This window comes from Amblyomma americanum, chromosome 1 (genome assembly GCF_052857255.1).
Source record: "Amblyomma americanum isolate KBUSLIRL-KWMA chromosome 1, ASM5285725v1, whole genome shotgun sequence".
NCBI classification, from domain to species: domain Eukaryota; kingdom Metazoa; phylum Arthropoda; class Arachnida; order Ixodida; family Ixodidae; genus Amblyomma; species Amblyomma americanum.
Window position 1 is genome coordinate 44,666,038 of NC_135497.1, and position 20,428 is coordinate 44,686,465.

The 20,428-nt window shown below is 45.5% G+C and overlaps 1 pseudogene across 1 annotated transcript in view; it reads left to right on the top strand.

Moving 5' to 3' along the window:
• Positions 1-17,775: 17,775 nt before the first annotated feature.
• LOC144112716 (uncharacterized) overlaps positions 17,776-20,428 on the top strand; it is a 49,237-nt pseudogene continuing 46,584 nt past the window's right edge. The window contains exon 1 of the transcript XR_013310390.1: positions 17,776-17,902. The product of XR_013310390.1 is annotated as an uncharacterized LOC144112716 (transcript). The remainder of the gene's footprint in view (positions 17,903-20,428) is intronic.

A 20,428-nucleotide genomic window follows, 5' to 3' on the forward strand; every position in this document is an offset into this window, starting at 1 on the left:
CCACCCTTAAAGAGGAAGCTTAAGCGCCCTCCAAATTTTGCGCTTGTTCAAGCTTCACCGTGCTGACTGCGTCCGACAGGGCGACCATCATGTTCGCCGCTCCTTGTGCTCCTCTTGAACGCGGACTGATGGCCCCACGCAACGGAGATTTTTTAGAGTGCCAACCGCTGGCTGCGCTCTGTAGCCCGCTGGTTCATGGTGAGCGCAACACAGAAATCAGAAACCAAAATGCAGATGCTTAAGCTGAGTATTCAACACAGTCTACATGTGCACAGATTCTCCATAGCAAACTTCGCTCGCTGAAAACATTTAAAATGAGGAATCACGTACTCTCCCATTCCTTAGAACTATGTCGAGCATGTCTCGTTTTATATCGAGAAGAAAATACTGTGATGACTTCCTCTCGTATGTCTCATGGTCCGTGATTAAATGGCAAGGTAATTCTGCGGGGAAGGTAGTAAAAACTCAGAGAACGAAACTTTTGCGCTTGTCCCATAAAAAAGTACTCTATATCGCGGAGAAAATTCTTTACTACACGTGAGCTGTAAATCCGATAGCACCGTAGCTGGTGGCTTGAGACGATACTCGTAGAGGTGAAAGTCAGATTCATGTACACTAACGTTGAACTGTCGAACTAAATGATTGCTGGGAGGTATACTTACGTGGATATCGCTTTTAGCGCTTCCTGAACGTGCTTATTTTCACCCTCATATATGTCACAACTTCCTTAAAAGAGAGGCGTGTATCGATAGCTCAAAAGAATACTGACTACTAATCTGCATGCAAGGGTCAAGAAGCATTGTAATGCATTCTTCTCTGCTCGAAGCCATTTGGCACGCGGTCTTTCCGCTTTTGTTGTCTTAACGAGAGACCACCATATTTCTCTGGAATGACAGTAGCCACGCGAAAGTCTCTCTTCATGTTCAACATTTCGTAAGCACATTAGGCCTCTAATGTTTCAAGTTCCTTGTCACCTTTAAATTTTGCAAGACCGAGAGCTACCGTCCTTCTGACTTTAGTTGGCCGAGCACTTATTTTATCGCTGTGCCGGTGAACTGCTTTGTCTTTGAGACACGAGTTCGCCCCAAGGAAGTTTTCGAGTTGGAGGCAAGCTTTCTGGTCATCATTCTGGCCTGAATAACGTTACCAGAACGTAACAGAAGCAAGTAGTACAAGCTGCGTATGCTGCCACAGATACTGACGCATACTGAGTATTGCATTTCCAGAAATTATGTATGTCCAATGAGCGACTTCAGCTACCATAAAGAGCGCCATTTTTTTTGTTGTTCACGTATGTTCAACCTTCTTTGCAAAAGATCTCAGATTTTGCACTTGAATGTCCAATTCCCTCTTGTCTGTTAAATTCAGGGACCGATAATAATATGTAAGCATCCCAAATCTCAATGTCTTGTTCCTTACATTCTAAACTAAGCTATCTGGTATAACAAACATTGCTGTGAGGTTTATTAGTGCAGCCCACATAGGTTGCGCAAAACTTTTTGGTGTGCTACTTCGTTTCTTGAATGACGTGAGGAAAGTTCGGGCTCTTGGGAGGTTTATCAAAAGCGATTACGAGGCTGCAGAAATGCAGGAGAATAGTGCAAAGCTGGTAGTCATCGCCTCTCAGATAAGTCTGTTGGCTCGTGAAGGCCGATTTTATTGAGACGGAGCACAGTTCCGAACTAATTTTGCTTTGCTGGCTGTTAGTTCATGCTTGCAGTTACTGTCAACAACAGACTTAATTTTTTCGTTGTCATCGGGTCGATCGGGAATTTCGATGGAAGCGTAATTCTAGAGGCCCGTGTACTGTTCGATGTCAGTGCACGTTAAAGAACCCCAGGTGGTCGAAATTTCCGGTGCCCTTCACTACGGCGTCCCTCATAGCCTGAGTCTCTTTGGTATTTTAATCCCCTATAAACCAAACCAACTAACGTCTGCGCCCCGCAAGCGCATGCAGAGGCGCGCTGTCTCACGATATTCGCAGCGGGCATCGGTGCTTCTTGTTCGACCTCGGGAATCGATTTTGTCTTCTATCGATTCTAGCCAACGCATGGTGCTGAGTGCGGCCCAGTGTTGTTGTTCAGCGCCTATTCCGAGAGCGCTGGCTGTCCAACGAAAGCAATCGGCCGGATTCGTACTTAAATGCTCTTCTAACTCTCAGGCCGACTTTGCGGCAATGCAGTTTGCTACAGTCATTCTTCCTCTTCTCAGAAAAGCACAGCCATCTGGCGTCTTAGCCGGCGTTTCAAAAATGAGAAAATGAGCCGAGGTACAAAACAAAAGCTTTGTGTAAGGGAAACACTCGGGAACCGAATCCGTATTTAGTTCTACACTCAATATAAAAGGGTATCATGTGATCAGTCGCTCGGAGCAAGATTGCTCAAAAATAAAGCTAAATGTACTTTTCTCACTAAATACATTCAGAGAGTAACCGTTGGTTGGCGTATATAAATTGTGTCCTGTCATATTTTTTGGCTCCAGTGTTTGTCAGCAGGGCACAAATTAAGACTGCTTACGCTGAGCTGCAAAGTGTGTTTATTGCACCATTTCTTCACACAGCAGAGAGAATCGTGCTGACCTTGAACGTTTTTTTCTGTACGCAGTGGAGAAAGTGAGGAGTGACTGTTCTAGCTCATTTGTGACTTGGCGGTTACAGTTAGCAGCTACATAGCTGGCCGTCAGTGACTAGTTGCCTGCTGCACAACTCGCTCCGTTGAATATCAAGATGCCATATGGACTTGGCGGGTACATGAAGGAGGGGGCATTTTCTTTGACAGAACCAAGTCTATTGTGCAGCCACGGGACGACCGTGGCTCAGAATGTCATCTCTCCGCACATCTTTCTGTGATGCCCAGTCTGGCGCCACTTGGTGGCCAGCGCAGGAAGCTCTACTGTAGCACTTTATCACTATCTATATGTCTGCGTCAAGTCCTTCCGGGAATTATGTTGCTACTACTCCACAGCTGCCTGCTTCTGACCCGACCCACAGCTGAACCAGCGGTTGAGAGCAGTACAACTGAGTTCGCAATCTTTGTTATCGCAGCTTGATTTCCATACACCCTGATTTCCCCTTCACTACGGCACCGTTCAAAGCGGCCACACGTTCAAATTTGGGCTTGCACGCGCAGGCGCCCGCGTGCTCTTGGTTTTGGACTGACTTGCGCGCGGGTGCAAGTTGATGAAGACGACAGCACTCAAAGATCAGTGCAAGAGACTGGCAGTTTAACACGCGGGCTGTCCGGCTGTGGTGATGCGTAGTGGCACAATGCATTGACTAGCGAAGCTGACCAGTCCGCGCCGTGGATGGTTCAAGTTCCACTCACGGCCTTAAAGTATTTATAACTTATTTTATCCGTTAATATGTGTCGCTCGGCCATGTCACGACGCACGCTGGCGACCGAGCAGCGCCCGACCATGTCACGTATCCCTGTGAAACCATCACCGTATCGACCTATCGGGGAATTTTATAACTAACCACACCGGACTTTTTCAGCGCACCTGCCATCTCAGCCATGTCAGGCGGTATCATGACGTCACAAACCCCGTCGACCAATCAGTGCTTGGTAATGTCACGTGACCTTGTGACATCGTGACTCTTTCGGCCAATCGAGAAATTTCATGACAGACGCCGCCAGGTTTCCCTGCTGATGTGAACTGCAATGCTATCGCATTGAAATAAGCCTGCATTAAGGTAGAACCTTCGTGCTCAAACCGTCGTATGTGTGCTCGCAATTTAGAAAGTCGATATCCAGGAGGTCGACACGGCGACCAAGACACTGGAGCGCGTGCCTGTAGCCTTGCCAATATCACCCACGATTAACGGCAGACGATGTACTGTGGATCGCCGGCCATCGCCCACGTGTTTCTGCTGAAGCAGTCGAGCTCTGTACAACATGCCGTCTTAAGTATTCCTACCCAAATGGTATGCATTGCTTGCTCCTGTCAGGCTAGCAGTGAACTGTACATTTCTTTTCTTTTTTCACTTGGTACCTGACAGTTATGCGTGAATGATCCTTAGCGAACTGCTCACTCAGTATGTCGTAATCGTCGACGCAGATTGCCGCGCGTCTCAGCAGACGAACAGCCTCAGCTCAGGGGCGCTGTGTCAAGTTGCGGATCTTTTTTAAAAATCCTGCGGTCAAAGCGCCACTAACCGATACTCCTTTAAGTTCAAGCGTGCTTCGAAGACAACCTCACCAACCACTGCGCGGATGGCCCCCGGCAGGGGACTCATCTGACTCCTAGCAAGATAACTCTAAGATTATATAGACTTCCATGATACCTACGTGGCTCCCAGCAGTCGTGCCCTTATAGGCACGCCAAATAGAGTGCTCCAGGTGAGGCGCGTTGCACAACAGAAAGAAATAGAAGCAAACCGTATGGCCGAGACTATCCATGGCCAGGGGAAATAGGATTGACGGCTGCAAAAAGCAAGCGAGATGACCAGAAGCACAGCTGTCGACCTTCAAACCACCTAAGAACTGACACTTTCAAATGACCGCGGACATATTCAAGCCATCCTTTCAATAACTATTGTATAAAGAAATCAAGCCACCTAGAGTAACTATTTTTCTTAATAGTCATGTATAATGTTCAACTAAAATTACGCAAATGCTTCCTGCATCTTGTAACACTCATAACTATTGCATAACCAATAGGCAGACAGTATAATGTATGTCACATTTCTTATCATTTTTCGTTTATAAACTAATATATAATATTCACTGAAAAATATAAACAACTTTATAATTTATCGTGACCTCATAACTATATTCCTACTTTTTACATAGTTGAGCATACATTTAACAACATAACTGAACTATAGTTTAAGAATTTCATAATAAGCCTGGCTCTTCCGCAGCAGCTAGTGCTATAATAGATTACTTTTTCTTTTCCTTTTTTTTCTGCTGTGGAATTTTTTTTATTGCCTCGTGCCTCATTGTTTTCAACTGATTTAAGGCTGTTGTGCCATAGGCGATGCGGCAAGGGGAAATAAAAAATATTCCTTGCTGCCCACCATCTAACGAAAGGTGGTTTTACACTTGGACATGACAAATAATTCCTCGTGCCGCGGGCGCAGCTCGAGTGCCTTCTTTGCTGCTGAGAGCGGAGGCCACGCTAGGCGTATGTGCCATGGCCGACGCGGGACCAGCCGCGGGACCAGCCGCAGTCAGCCGCCGTGATTCGGCGCTGTAGAAGAAAACAGACGAACGCAGCAGAGGGAAGCATTGCCCCGCTGTGCCCGGAGCGGTTTTGTACTCCCTGCAATCGACACAGCTAGCAATGCGTAGAGCGTCATGCGCGTTGGCAACGGATACCTTTTATTCTTGTGCATGCACTGCCTAAAAAGGGAGGCACGCGGTGCTCGAGGAAGCCGTCTAAGCAATCCATGAATATTAACGACCAAACAGCGAATTAGCGTTTTCAACCGAGAACGATGACAGTAAATGCGAAAAGAAAGGACTGATACCTGTGTAAATGAAATGTCGAACTCTTTCTTATTTATCTTGCCGCGGTACACGAGAGATATTTCTCGCGCCAATGAATTTCTGAGAGCATATATGGAGCTGAGCAAAATATCAAATGGGCACTAGAATAAAGTCTTCATTACAAGAATTTGGCAACCATATGAGATGCAGATCAAGTTGAGTAAGTGGAGGGCTTACGCAGACGCCCAGTTTGGTTTCTTCTTCTTTAATTTCTATTTTCTACGACGAGTCCAAAGTCACGCTCGCTGACGTCTCGGCCGCCGTGTTACTGTGTTACTCAAGCGCGTTCCAGAATCTCCAAATCACAGTCTGTAGCGGTTCACTGCCTTTTTTTTTATTCCAGGGCGGTCAGCAAATTGCAAACAAGAACCAACGTTCCTCTGTACAGGGATGGGTCGCCTGAGGCAAAAGCACGAGCGATCGTTTTTCCCTCACCGCTAATTGACGCCCGCATTGACGCGCTTAATCTCTGACGGCGTACTAAACAAGTTTTTTTTCCCAGCTCACCTGCTCCTCCCCCTCTAATAGCCATTAGTCAAATTCTGACTGCTCTTTTTATCTCTCTATCTCTGGCACTGCGTGTGCCGACTGTGGGTGATTTTGACTTGCTCGGTTGCATTTATCGCTAACCGCTGAGTACGTATATGCGTAAATAGCGATGTCATCAAGCCTATGACATGGTTTAGCTGTTTCGAAACCCTGGACTGGCGTCACACATGATCTGGCTTTCAACTTTCGCTCTTAATCCTACAACGGAAGCTTAACGAGAAAAAAAAATGAAAGAAATAATGAAAACTCTGTCCGCCCATTTCGCATGGAACTAAGTTTCCAATTTTTCGTTTAATTGCTGATACTTGGTCGACAGCTTTCAGTCACGTGAAAAATAACAGAAGGAAAGAAAAACTAGATCGCACACACAAACTGCGTTTAATGTCACGAAATACTTTATCTCTATCTGCTCGATACAATGGCAGATTTTGAAACATCTCCGGCCTGCAGCTATATATTTGTTTAAAAGGAATCGGAATGCGGACGCTCAAGCATATATGTAGGTATATATATCCATGCAGTCGCTCCGGGTATGATCTGAAAGATGCGCGATGTGATGGGAAATTAAGTTCGCGGGCAAAGGTGCCGGGAAAGGATGCGTCCTAATGGGATTAGAAAGGAGAGGTTTTATGGGGGGCTGCAGATCGCACCGCGTTTCTGCTGAATTTCGAGAACGACGCGATCAGCTCCATAGCATTGCCGCTCATATCGAACGAGGGCTCAAGGGAACTACATACAGGAGCAGGGCTTTATCACGGAGCGCAACTGATCTGACCACGAAAATGATATCTTTGAGGCGCAGTGTACCATTAAAAAACAAAATGTATGACCGCGATCTGATCATTCGCCTCTCGGTGAATTCCTAGGTGTTTCCTCTCGCTCTTATCCAGTTTACAGAAGGTACACACTGATAGACGACCTTAAAGTTTATTTGAGCTCTTACTCTGATGAAACAATCAAAGAATTTGATTTCATTGCTTTCATCAAACGTACAAAGCAGGGTTAGAAAAACTTACTTTCATTGTGCTGTTCGGCTGAAATTTTTAGCTTATCTACAAGTCAAATTTTCGAAACATGAAAATTACTCCCCATTATGTTCTAACCATATAAATCTTCCGAGATGGAAATGATTTCTTTAAAAATGGTTTCAGCCGTGTCCACTAGATGAGGTAGCTTGTCGAGATTTTGAAATTCCGTTCTTTTTTTCGGCTGTGTTGCAAGTTTTTGCCTATATTCAATCTGGGAAAAAAATGCCCGGTAAGTGATAACTTTTTCTTCATAGAGAGGAACAACCTGAGATCACAAGGTGCACTTGTTCTGAAGATTTGCGACGACAAGTAACAAAAAAAAGCACGTTTTTTTTTACCATGCTGAAAATAATTGGACATTTAGCTAAGCCTAATGACTGAGTTTTGAGTGGTAGTTTTCAGGTATCACATGTTGAGTTTGTTCTGGGGCACCAAATCATAAATGGCAACACATTGAGAACCACCAGCAGCAAGAAATCCTTCCGAATGACCAAGGGCGCTAAAAACAAAATGGCCGAAAATAGTCTTTTCGAGTGAAGTTCGGCTCATTGGCAAAAAGCACAACCCTGTGAAAGTTGGACAAAGGCGTAGATGCCAGCGGTGTTGCACGACAGGAAAAGTAGGGCGAAAAAGTGCGTACATATTCATGAAGTAGTTAGTACAAACACACTCAGTGAGGAAACCCATGTAGGTCAAAGGGGCAAATACGTCGCATTTCCTTTATCCCAATTTAGTGCCAATGAGACAAATATGTCCCACTTTTTTCACTCAACTATTAATACTAAAATTGTGAAGTTTGTTGAGAACCGTTTCTGTGCACATCATTTGCTCGTGCAATGAAAAAAATTTCATCAATTTTTCAAAAATATATGCTCTCTCTTAAGGTTAATAGGCTATTGTATACCCAACATTTATCCCTTAACATCTGACAGGTTACGTACTAAGATATCAGTACTGAGCCAAAATAACTGAGGTGTCATGGCAGTCGTTATATTTCAATGACAGCATGACTCTTGCATTAGCAGTAGTAGCATCTGCACGTTTATATGAATTCAGATGTGGTGCACCGAATGGTGATATTTGAGCGCTGGCTTTGTAAGGACACATATAAACGCATGAAGCGGGCAGTATCCCGCTGAATACGTTAATGTACAGCCTGTTGCGCACTTAATAGTGCTATCAGAAATCACTGACATGATAACACGTGCCGCATATCTTCAGTTCTACGGAGCTCGCAGCAGGAACGGAAGCCCAACTCTTTTATTTCTTAGGTTCGGATTGGCGTTCTGTTCACGCACTCTAATCTAATATTATAATTAGATTGCCGTTTGTATGCTTGACCAATAAGATGAAAAAAAAAGACAGGCTATCAGGTCCCTGAGTCGCTTTGGGACGTTAAGCTCCCATAAACCGAAAAAGAGGTGATGGGAAAGGAGTGGAAGGTAAAAAATAGAGCGGTGATGCAGATGTCCTCGACGGCAGTCTAATGCGATAGAGTGTAGCTAAATGAAGCTGAGGGGTCTGGAGGAGGCAGATGGACGCTGTCGGCGCGCGAGAAACTGATTCTGCTGAGAAAATTTCACTGTGGCCGCACCCGGCTTTTGTTTTAAGCGGAACAGTTCACAATAAAACCACATGAGTGGAAAGTTGCCTCCAAACCTCTCCGATACAACTCGCTGGGAGCAAACAGCAACATCACGAAGGATCTCCTATATGACAGGTGTTCCAGAAAACTACGCCAATAGTTTTTAAAAATAGGCTTTATGAAGCAGAAACACGGCTAAAATACCAGGGTTGGTGGACATCAGAAAAGGGATGAGTATTGTTACTTAGTAAGATAACATTAAAATTTCTGAAATTTAATTTTAATCCTTTACTCTTACGCGTCTGATTTCAATTAGTGATTTGTAGCCAGCCATCAATAATAGCCCTATCAGTTTCCATAATTCCGAAAACGCGATTGTCATCGGCGCTGTGGCTCAACAAATATTGGCCATCTCGCGTGAAATGACGAGCGCTTTCGAACAGCCAGCGCGAAAAGCTCATTTACGGCCTCATTTTTTTTAGTTTAATTACTACATTGTTGTGAAGGGGGTTACACCGCTGGACTGCGCACAGTTCTCTGGAAATTTCTTCCTTGCTGGGGCTGCGCGGGCACCTACAACCCTCTCACCGAGTGGACATACCGAAATAATAATCGATTTATCGCCGCTGATAAGGCGGGGGGCCCTTCGCTGCTCAGCGAAAGCAGTTGTGCCGTCAGAACCAAGAAAGGAGCGGGCGAGCAGCTCAAGCAACAGTTGATCGATTTCACCGCTGCTCCGCCGCTGCAGCGATGCATTCTGGGAGTCGCCACACAATATTTAACTGCATGAATGCTGAATTTCTGGGACATGTGGGTTCATTTGAGCGGCGTCATGTGTTCCGAAAGCTGTGCGAAGCAAAGGGTCCGGATTTTAGAGCGAAAGATCGACTTCACGACCAAACCTTCAAAAGCTTGGCTATCGCAGAAGTATTGACCTTGACCTTGAATAACTAAACAAGTAAAATAAATATTCCTGCAACCTGGATTCGAAACGGCTGCGGCGCGAACAGATTAGCTTCCTTGGCCACTGCACGAGAGCGCTATGCTATTGCCGAATTTTTTTCCCTTATTGCATGGACATCAATCCCGCTGAGCTACCAGATTCTTTTAGTACGTACTATAGCGCAAACGCTCATAGGAGTGTACGAAAACTTCGCTATCTCCGCAGCCGATCACACCTCGTGTTAACCTGCAACATACTCTAGCGCTGTTCATCGCACATTGTCGTCTTGATCAACTTCCATCTGCGGCACCAACAGATCAGATCAGCTTAACCTCGATAAGAGCATAACCTGAGTCTAATGTCGTCGTCAAATGTGCCGACGACCCAGCTAAGTAAAACAATGAGCCAGTCAGGCTAAACACATGCTTTCACACGTCTACTCGGTTTAACTACGTTAGAACCCTAGCATTTGCTGCGTATTCTAGGTAAGAAGAAAAAATACCCGAAGTAGAGCACGGAAGCTGGTCATGAGGGGCAGCTGAAGAAGCCTTGTTCGGCATATTGCCGCCAATATTTGCAGTGTTTGTTCGTTTTTCAAATCTGCCGCGACACCACCTTATCGCTTTGTTTGCGACGCAAGACGCGACTAGATTTATCTCGATTGATCGCAGCCAGGCAAAGCTGATTATACATTGTTCCGGAATGTTCTAGTAACTTTGCGCCCTTTATCTCGAATGTTCGCTATCAGCTTTAAATTGAGCACGGCTGACAGCGGCGGGCATTCTGTTCGACGACCGCCGAGCACGCTTGTCGCTTCGCCGCCGCCGAGTGATTCAGTCCATTTTGGGTGCAAGTCAGCCCAATAAACAGTTCTTTTAGAAGACCCTTTCGTCCGTCTTCATCGCTGCTTCGACTGCCGTCACCACTACGTGACAATATTTACCCGCCGTGTCTCTGTTAATCAGTGTACATTGGCAAATGGCGAATTTTTAAGATCTGAAGCTCTGAAAACCATTTTAGACTCTGTTCAGCTTTGAGGCAGACCCTTTATCTAGTATTTACCCATCGGTTAGGATATTGAGACCCATAGTGAGAAAACAGCGAAGGCAAGCCGCATGGGAGACGCCCTGGTAGGAAGGATTATATTATTCTAATTACAATAGAAATCAATGTTACAACAATCTGCTCAAAAATAAGCTTATTTGCCACAAGTACAAAAACAGCACTACCCTAATCTGGTGCACTGAAAAGCTTCCCGATTTGTTCCTCATTTTCTCAATTTCTCATTTTGTCAATTTCTCAATTTTCTTATTTTCTGAATGCTATATTAAGCAAAACGGCATAGATCATTCGTACTCCTCAGCTTTATTTATGGCAACCCACCGAGCATTTCGTGAATATATTTGTTTATATGAACAAATAAAAGAACCGCATTATCTGCTGTCACGACCTGCCCTAAGTAGACGTATTACCTTACCACTTCTAGCACCTCCCACCACACCTAACGGAGAAACCTGCTCTGTATAGCTGAGTGCGGAGTTTTCACTGCGGAATACGTTTTGTTGGCCTTGCTTCCCTTAGCTCGACCGAGAATGGCGTGTCCTGGGCAGCACCTAGTTCCTGGAAGATTTCTAGGGCTTAATGATGGCTGAGTACGGAGTCCGAGGCGAAGGCTAGGCATGCAGGCCCGGGTTGAAAACGGCTCAGAGCACTCGCCCATTAGGCCTTCTTGCTTGGAAAAGCGAAAAGCGTCGGGACGAAGTCTAAGTACCGTCGTGACATCCAGGCCTTTTCTACCTATCAATAGACGGCTTCTTCAAAACCTTATTAGCTCGTCCTTGGCTGTCACAAAGTGATTCCCGCACAGTCTTGAAGTGACGGCTCCAAAGGGCTGCCGTGATCGGCCAGCCTGCGAACAGCTTTGATCCACGCTTAGTGTTGCGCCAGTCACTTGGGCAGCCTAACCGCGGTTATGCTTAACTGCGGTTATTGAGCGTAAGTGCGGTTATCGCGAATCAGCGGCCGCTTGGGCGCAACGAACAAGGTGACGCGGTGATCGATAGAGTGAAGCTGCTTTTGCAAATATCATGCAACGCCTCCCTCAAGCCGTCCGCGCCAAGCCAACATCTGTACGGCGGATCCCTAGCGCTAGCGTCAGAAGACCGTTCTAAAATCTCTTGTTCTAGTAAATAAGCTGGGATAAAGGAGTGTCAAAAATTAATCCTTCTTGATATTCGCGGACCCGTACCGAGTCACTGTGATACAACTATAGTTTCTGTCCACAGCCGCGTAGCAGTCGCCGCCGGTGCTTCGCGGCTGACCCGATCTGCTTGCAGCCTTGCGCGCCAGCTGGGCTGCAAGGCGCGTTAGTGCCATCAGTTAGTGCTAGTTAGTGCCATCAGTAGACCATTTACTGCAGCGCTGCGCTGGTCAATTCCAAAGAGCAGTCCACTGTGGCTTCGACGTGAAAGAAATTAGGCCTAGTGACGACCTCGGATAGCGCACTGCCAGAGCGCCGTCGTCCACCGCGCGCGCGGGCGGCATCATTGCGGTAATCTCACGGTATACGGTGCTGCGAGCGTTGCGAACTTGTTGCCTAATTTAATGATGCGGCAGGGACCGGACCTTTTTCGACGTTACGGCGAATGCGTAGCTTGAGTACCGCGAGACGTTGCTGCAATGTGCTGTTGCTGCGCCGTCGGACAGTACTCGAATGCTGAATGAAAGCGCCATCGGACGGCACTCTACGCTGCCTATTTTAATGCGTTGCTCTTGAAACACTATTTCGTGTGAAAGATGTGCGTTGCTGACACGGGCCAGCTCGCGCGCTTTTCTCGCTCGGACGTTGACGGGCACTTTCCGTCCACAGAAGCTGCCATTTTCTCGGTTAGCGACTCAAACCGAGGTCGCCAAGCTCGCGTAATTGCGGTTTAATTGGTCTTCCGCGTGAACAGCAGTAACCATAGTTAGCGAAAACCGCGTTCATCTGAACCGCGGTTAAGCGCGCCCGTGTGACTAGGGACGGTCTCGTGAATTTAGCGCCCGGCAACTGAGAAAAAAGCCAAGGCCTTTTCGTCAGATGTGCCGCATGACTGCAGACAGCCAGTTTGTTTACCTTGCCAGTGGATGGGCGCATGCGCAGTCGCTGTTCGTGAAAACCATGCTGAAAACTGCAGTTCCCGTCCCAGACTGTTGAACATTACTTTGGTTTTCTGCGTATTAATTTTAGACCTACAGTAATGTTCTACCTGTGTAACTCGTTGATCATGCTTTGCAGTTGATCTCCTGAGTGACTTAGCAAGGCAATGTCATCAGCGAATCGCAGATTACTAAGATATTCTCCATTAACTATTATCCCCATCTGTTCCAAGTCCAGGTCCCTGAATACCTCCTGTAAACAGGCGGGGAACAGCATTGGTGAGAGCGTGTCTCCCTGCCTGAGCATGTCACGCTAAGTTGGAGGCTGCATGTCGGAGGTAAGGACGACTGGGAACAAAGTTGAAAGGCGGAAACCCACGCATGGGGAGGGGTTACGAATGTTTTGTTGTTGTATGTATGTTTGTTGGTTCTTATCTCTAGGGCCCTGGGTTTGAGGTTTCCCAACCCTCATGGGCTGGATAAGAATTTCATCGGTTTACTGAAACCTGGGGTGGGTCGCCAGGAATGACTGCCCAATCTTCTGTATTTCTGAAGGCCTTAAAAACGCAGGAAAGGCTTTAAACAGCAGTATAGGTAGAGGCTTCGTGCTTTGCACGTCCTCTCTTTGCCAGAAGTAACCGAGAAGCTAGTTTTTGCTTCTCAACCGTATAACTGAGCCTTGACGGCAACGCTAAAGACCTAAAGGTGTCAAAACGTGAGGACAAAGGTTCCCCTCACTTTGCATTAAGGACTACTGTAAGCTGTAAGCGCTTCGCTACGCTGCTAAGAAAGGAACCCCCGTTGCCCGTTTACTTTTGGCAAAGACGATACTTCCACAGGGCCTAGGCTATAGTAGCTCATCAGTCAATAAGTATAAGTCTCTCTAAACGTTTCTCTGTGCGATATTGTTTTGTGTTTAAGGTAAAGTTTTGTTTTGTCTGTGTGACTCTGCTTACGTAATACTCCTGCAAATTATTTAAATATAATTCTTCATTTGTATCATCGATCGTCTGCTCCTCCACCACGGCTGAATCGCCACGATTGGAGAGGTCTGGGTCCCTCCGGAGAAAGGGAAAGAACCATATTTAGATTTACTCTTCCCATTTTGTAACAAATGTTATTTTTGGTAGAAAAACGGTTTTGCTCTTATAGCGCCTTTTGTCTTATAAAATTTATTGATACAGAGTATTGATACAGGAAAATGTAACAAGAAGGTTAATGTTTCTTTGCATTTGTTTAAGTGTCTAGAATTTTTACCTTTAACTAACAAATTGGTGGCGCCTGCGTTGTAGATGAGCAATACTAGTGTTCTTTTTATTATTCTGTGTAAATTATTAATGTACAGACAGGAAAGAAGGGGCCCTAAAATAATTTTTTGTGGCACCGCTGTGAGAACGGCTTTCAACTATGATGAATATTAATATAGTGAGACGTGCTGCTTACGGTTCTTCAAGTAACAGCTTAAAAGGTTATATGCTATACTATGAACAACACATTACTATATTTTTAACCCAAGTTGTATGACATAAGGAATCAGAAGCTTTTGATAAGTCAGCATGTAGCTCTAATGTTAAAGAATGATTTCTAAGAATAATTCCTGTGTGCTTTTGCAGTGTGGTTTCCGTGGAACGTTTTCTTTCGGAATCCATGTTGGAAGTTATGCAAGAAGACTCTCTTGTCACGTTTGCTACCAATAGCTCTCACACAAAACAGAAACATAAAAACAAACACACGGCAGCGGTTGTCTATTACGATAACATCTGCCTTATTTAGTGGTTGTGAAGCATTTAAAGTAAATAAATAAAGTAATGTTAACGAAGTTTCTGCAGCTCTAGTTGCAGGTGTGCAGTCAAAATCAAATACGCATGCAGCAACAGCAGATGAAAAGGAAGTTCTGTTCGTAGTATATTCAAGTAGGTTAACATATAATACCCTCCAAGAGCAATTGGAAGTTTGTTTTCTGCTGCATAGCAAAACATATTTTCGATTAAACAAAAAATATATCGAACGATACCACTGTCTGCCTATATAGTCCCACAAACGTAAGTTTGTTGCCACGAAAAGCTACAGTTTTGTAATCATCTTTTGCAGCAGTATAATCACTTTCCACGTTACATTCACAGGGCTTTTTTAACTAAAAGGGAGACGCCGTGGCCATGCCTTGATTACCGTGTTACGGAGAAATGAGAGTATGACTGTGGTGTATACATCTTTGAGTTTCTGTTATACCATGCTTCGATGAGTATGAACACTATGAATTAAAAATTAAGGCTATCAACAAGAAATTCTATCCATAAACTTTCCACTTTGCTGAGTGACAATCCTGTTCTAGACAAGAAAAACAAGGCTTGTGCTTTCTGCTAAAAGCCAAAAATTTATGGCTCAAAATGACCATATTGTACACTTAAGTTTTTGCATCAGGTCAACCCGTGTACTGCGTCAATGATCTCACAGCAGTTGCCGTGTCGCCTGTGTCCTGCCGTATCAATTTTTCTTTCTGTTTGTGTGACAAGCGAAGTGGTATCCATGATTGGTAACCCAGCCGTTTGTTTCCACAAAAAATCCCCGCCTATTTTTCGCCACGTTTTCTAGTATGAACGCAATGGCTTTTCGTATCTTTCAAGCACTCAGTGTTTGCTTAGCCACAAATCTCTCTCTGCTTGACAGTTTCAGCGTAGTAGCATTCCGGAGACTTTATCTGCATTTTTCTGCAAGGCGATGAATGACGGATGCGTCATTCGTATCAAGACGATAAGGGACACCGAGAACACTAGAGAGCCTATAAACTTTCATTCACAGGTCTTCTTCGGATGTACCACGACATTCCACATTCAGGCGTCCGCTGCGCCATTCAAGTTTATTCACAGCTTCCTGTACCCGGGAAACATTTTCAGAAATCGCTTCTTTGTCGATTTTGTTAACAGGTTTTTAAGTGACTTTATGTGCACATCTTTATCATGGAGACATTTAAGAATGTCATAAACCCTGAAGGACATTTCCTGAACCATGAGCTTCATGTCTTCCTCAAAGCATCTGAATTACGGTCCCTAGCTGTAGCTCAATATCGCTGGCACCGACACCCTGACTGGCTTTTGTGGCCGGCGACAATGACATTTACATCACTTCGATATGGCCTTGAAGTGCCGTCACGTTTACAATAATATATCTGTTCTCTGACGTCAGCGACAGTTACTCTTTTGTACTGAACTCCTGCGAAATCTCTCTTGCGCAGAGTGACCGAGAGAAAAATGCTTAGTTTCGGCTGCAACACTGGCACAATGGCTGCTTCCCGCTAACATACCATGCAAGGTCACCAGCAAGCCACTCAGCGCTCTAAACGAAGGATCATATAGTAGCTAAACCCAGCTAAATTAACCAGTTTGTGCCGATGGCTTGGTGAAATTAAGCAATCATAATTCGCTAGATCATTTTCTGCGAAATGAAGGACCACTTGGCACAAATTGATCTAGTGATTCACGATTGCTTGCTTGCACCAGGTCGCCGACACTAATAGGTTAATTTAGCTGTCTTAAGCTCAGGCAAATTTGTTTCTGTCTCGCAGTTTCTGCGAAATGTGCGAGGTACACATGTGTGTGCTTGAACGCATAAACCAGTGCTGCTCATTTATTCAGAATCAAATGTCAGCTCCGCACAGACAACACCAACAACCTGTTCATTTGGTCGCTTACAAAAGTGCCGACCGCTTGCACCCGTGCTCGTTTTAATAGGGATTTATACATGCCCTTCTGGACAGCACATTTTTTCCTGGGGAACCGCTAAACCAAGGCTTCGGCTGCTAAAACTGTCTGAGAAAAAATAAACTGACTGCATGAAATTTGATAACGTCTGTATACCACACATTAAATGGGATGTGTCTTTCTCGTCGCTTAAGAGTGGGGGAAAAAAACCTTCGAAAGACTAACACGAGGCAGAAGCTAGGCAGGAAACGCACTTGTCACATGAGCTGAACGAGCTGTTTGTTAGAAAAGACTTGAATTTACTAACCAGAGGCCGATGAAGGAATTGTTATTGGTGTCGGCCTTGGAGGAATTCTTTGGTCGAGATGCAGTAGCGTGAAGTTTCCTTTTCTTTGCTGCCACACGAGCCCCATGGTGGCAGGAAGTCATGGGTGGATCCACAAACACATTCGCGGGAGAGACGCCGAAGAGTACAGGTTAAAGAAAAGCGGCAGTCACGACTGAAATGTACAACTTCTTCAATTAAAAAAAAAAAAGAGGGGGGGGGGTAACGAATGGAGTGACCGAATTATTTGATCTCTGAATTAATATTTCTATTGGGTTTTTTTTTCGCCAATCTGCCTTTCACGAATCCCAACAACGAGTAGCCGCTTTTTCATAACTGACTGATAAAACTAACTTTTTTTTTACTTGCTGGTGGTCCCTGTATTGGGGGATCCTGGCGCACAAGTACGCGCTGTGCCAGCTAGTGCTGGACGCAAACGACACGTCTTGACGTCTGAACTTGACAAGAAGTACTGTAGCTTTTTCTGTTCTTTCTTTACCATCATAAGCGCGCACACACACAAAGAAATGGTTACCCCTTTTCACCTTTCTTTTTTTCCTATTCCTCTGACTAGACGGCATTGCGTACTCCTGTTCGGTTTGCAGGCGCACATAGAACGCCAGGGCGCAGAATTTGCTTTTTCGGAGTGTCGCCTGAGAACCCTCAGGTGTCACCCATTTGCTTCTCTCAAACTCCACGCACATAATCAATCAGAGACAAGAACAATTATCCCCCACCGCAACCCCACTCACAACCTCTCGCGGGTTTCGTGCGAAACGCGGGCTAATCGCAAAAGAAAAAAAAAAGACGGACTCGAATAAATGCCGCAGATTTGGTGCATTTCCTCGCAAAAGAGGCACCAAAGCGCGCACGCAAATCGCAAAGTCCGGGATTGGACCGAGCCGAGTGACGTCACGTGGCATCAATTGGGCGCCGGACGGCAAACTGGCGCGCGCGCTGCCCACTCGATGCACGCCCACGCCGACGTCGCCGGTCACGTGACGACGTCCGAAAGTGGCTCCGGGCTCGGGAGAGAGGGGAAGGGTCCCGGCAAGGGCGGCCGGTATAAAAAAACTGCCGCTACAAGTGCGTCCCGCGAAGTGGCAAGCACCCAGGAAGGCGTCTTCCCGACCGTCGAACAGCACTGGTGAGAGGGACAGCGCACATTCCGTTTTTCCGTCCGTCCGTATTGCGCCTATCTTGAACGCAAATTCCCTGTTCAGCTTGAGTGCGATTGAGACTCACTAAGCGTTAAAACTGGCAGAAAGGGCATGAATCGGCGCTTGTAAGCGCCAAATCTTGATGCTTGAAGTTGCCAACGCAGCCTCTGTAAACAATAGGTTTTTTCGCGCACGGAGGATAATCAGATAGTTTTTCACGATTTCCCGCCGCTGACAATTGCGAGAGCGGGTTACTAGTGCGGACGGCAATGTTGAATGGTGGCGTTTTACTCAGACCAAACTAAAGGAGTTTCTTTCGCTCTTCATTTGGCAGTCGCAAAAAAAGCTCTGCTGAGGTTTCCTGTTATAGAAAGAAAGCAGCAAACTTAGGTTCTTTTGTGAGCATGTGTTTCCATTCTTTTTGTGAAACCGGGCTGTAATTCATTCACAGTAAATTCAAGCTACCAGTCGGTAAGCCGAATGTACAACTGCATTTACGCTGTCAGGCACTCTAGTGCAGCCTAAATCACGCTAAGAGCAGCAAACATATGTGTGTGCCTCTGATATTTACTTCATCATGTTGCTAAGGTCGAGCCTTGAGTCGAGACACGACTGGCTGTCGCACGTCCAACAGCCAGTCGCACGGCTCCAAACGTGGGTTCATGTGTCCAAGGTGGACATCTGGTTTGTGCAGTGCTTATTGCTGGAAGCGCAATAACAGAGTTCGTTATCTCACCACGAGGCATTGCGAGTTGTTGCTTAGCACGGACCGAAAGTTTAAAGAACGAAAATGTTAATAAGCCGTTTCGCATAAAGCTAGAAGCGTCCTGATGCGGTAGGAAATTGGAACTGATCAGTTGCATCGTTACATGTCACAGTATTGGAGAACCTGAGAGTGCAGTCATCACTTGAGAAGTGTTGGTTGACATATCTCTGTGCAGTTTTCATGGAGAATTCACGTTTCATCTGGTGTGTCGCCGCGCTCACGACGTACAGGTATTCGCATGCACTTGCATCCTGATCTCCGTTATTTCATTCGAAATGTCCCTAACTCCCATTTTCACCTTCGTATAGAGAACTGGAGCAAGAAATAAAAGTTGCAACACGTCTTTCCTCATACAGCTTTAACTTTGCATTTGAAAATGTCCCCTATTAATTTGTATCCAGAGCCTATGAAACATGCTAAGTAGTTCACCGGTATTGTTCTCACAACACAACCTTTCCACGTTTAACTTGCCGCGTTATCTTTGTCCCAGACGATGGGCAGAAAATTTCCGAGTCTGCAGCTGAGGCCTGGAAATGGCTTTTGCCCAACAGCAAGACCTTAAGTTTATTCGGTAAAATATCTCTCCTTCGTACCGCTCTCTTCCGAAAAGTTGGCAGTCTCCGCACTCCCCCCAAAATTATTGCTAATTAAAAAAACGTGTCCTTCAATTGTTGCGCTGGGTAGACTTTTTGTCAGTCACTTCGCTTGCTATAGCGGCTGCACATTCAATGGTGTGCTAGCTGCATGCGCGTGACTAGCATTTCTCAGCAAGAAGACCGCATCCAGCTGGTGACCAACAGCTGTTTAGAAGAAAGCAGGACAGCCTGCTACTGCTAAACCAAAAGTGAAATTAATTTGGTCGTACGCAACGCATTAAGAATGTACGACAAATCGAGTACAACTTTATTAACGCAACTTTAGCCAGCAACGATACTCCTTCCAGTCTTTTCCACTTGGCGATACCAGGTGATGTGGCCATACCGATCAGCTCTGCGTTTTGTGTGCGTCCTTCAAAATCACACTAAAAGCGATTTCGCGCATGCTGCTACCAGAAACATGAGTTCAGACTTTTTACACGAAGGCTTTCTTTGCTTAGTGTTGATGCGGCCATGCTCCACAGTACAAACGCTTTCCAAAATGGCCGCTTGCATTTACCGCGGTCATTTGACTTGTGAAGTCATCCGTGCAGTTGTGAAAACCCGGTGGTGAGTTCATTTTGGCACTCCTTGCGGCAAACGCTGCCCTCTTGGTTGGACTTCGTCATGTTGGCTTAGCAAAAAGTACGGACCCTAGTTAAAACCAGTCAGTCAGTCAGTCAGTCAGTCAGTCAGTCAGTCAGTCAGTCAGTCAGTCAGTCAGTCAGTCAGTCAGTCAGTCAGTCAGTCAGTCAGTCAGTCAGTCAGTCAGTCAGTCAGTCAGTCAGTCTTTCTTTCTTTTCTTCTTTCTTTCTTTTTCTTTCTTTCTTTCTTTCCTTCCTTCCTTCTTTTTACCTTCTTTCTTCCTTTCTTTCTTTCTTTCTTTCTTTCTCTCTTTCTTTCCTTCTTTCTTTCTTTCTTTCTTCCTTTCTTCCTTCCTTCCTTTCTTTCCTTCTTTTTTTCTTTCAATACTGCAAACCTTGTACAGGTTTAAGCAGGGTGGGCAAAAAGATAAGCAAAGCAATTCAAACAATGTTAATAAAACATCCAACTACCAAAGTACGGCGAGAGGCAATAAAGAATCATTCCAAGTGGCTACAGGACGAGGAAAA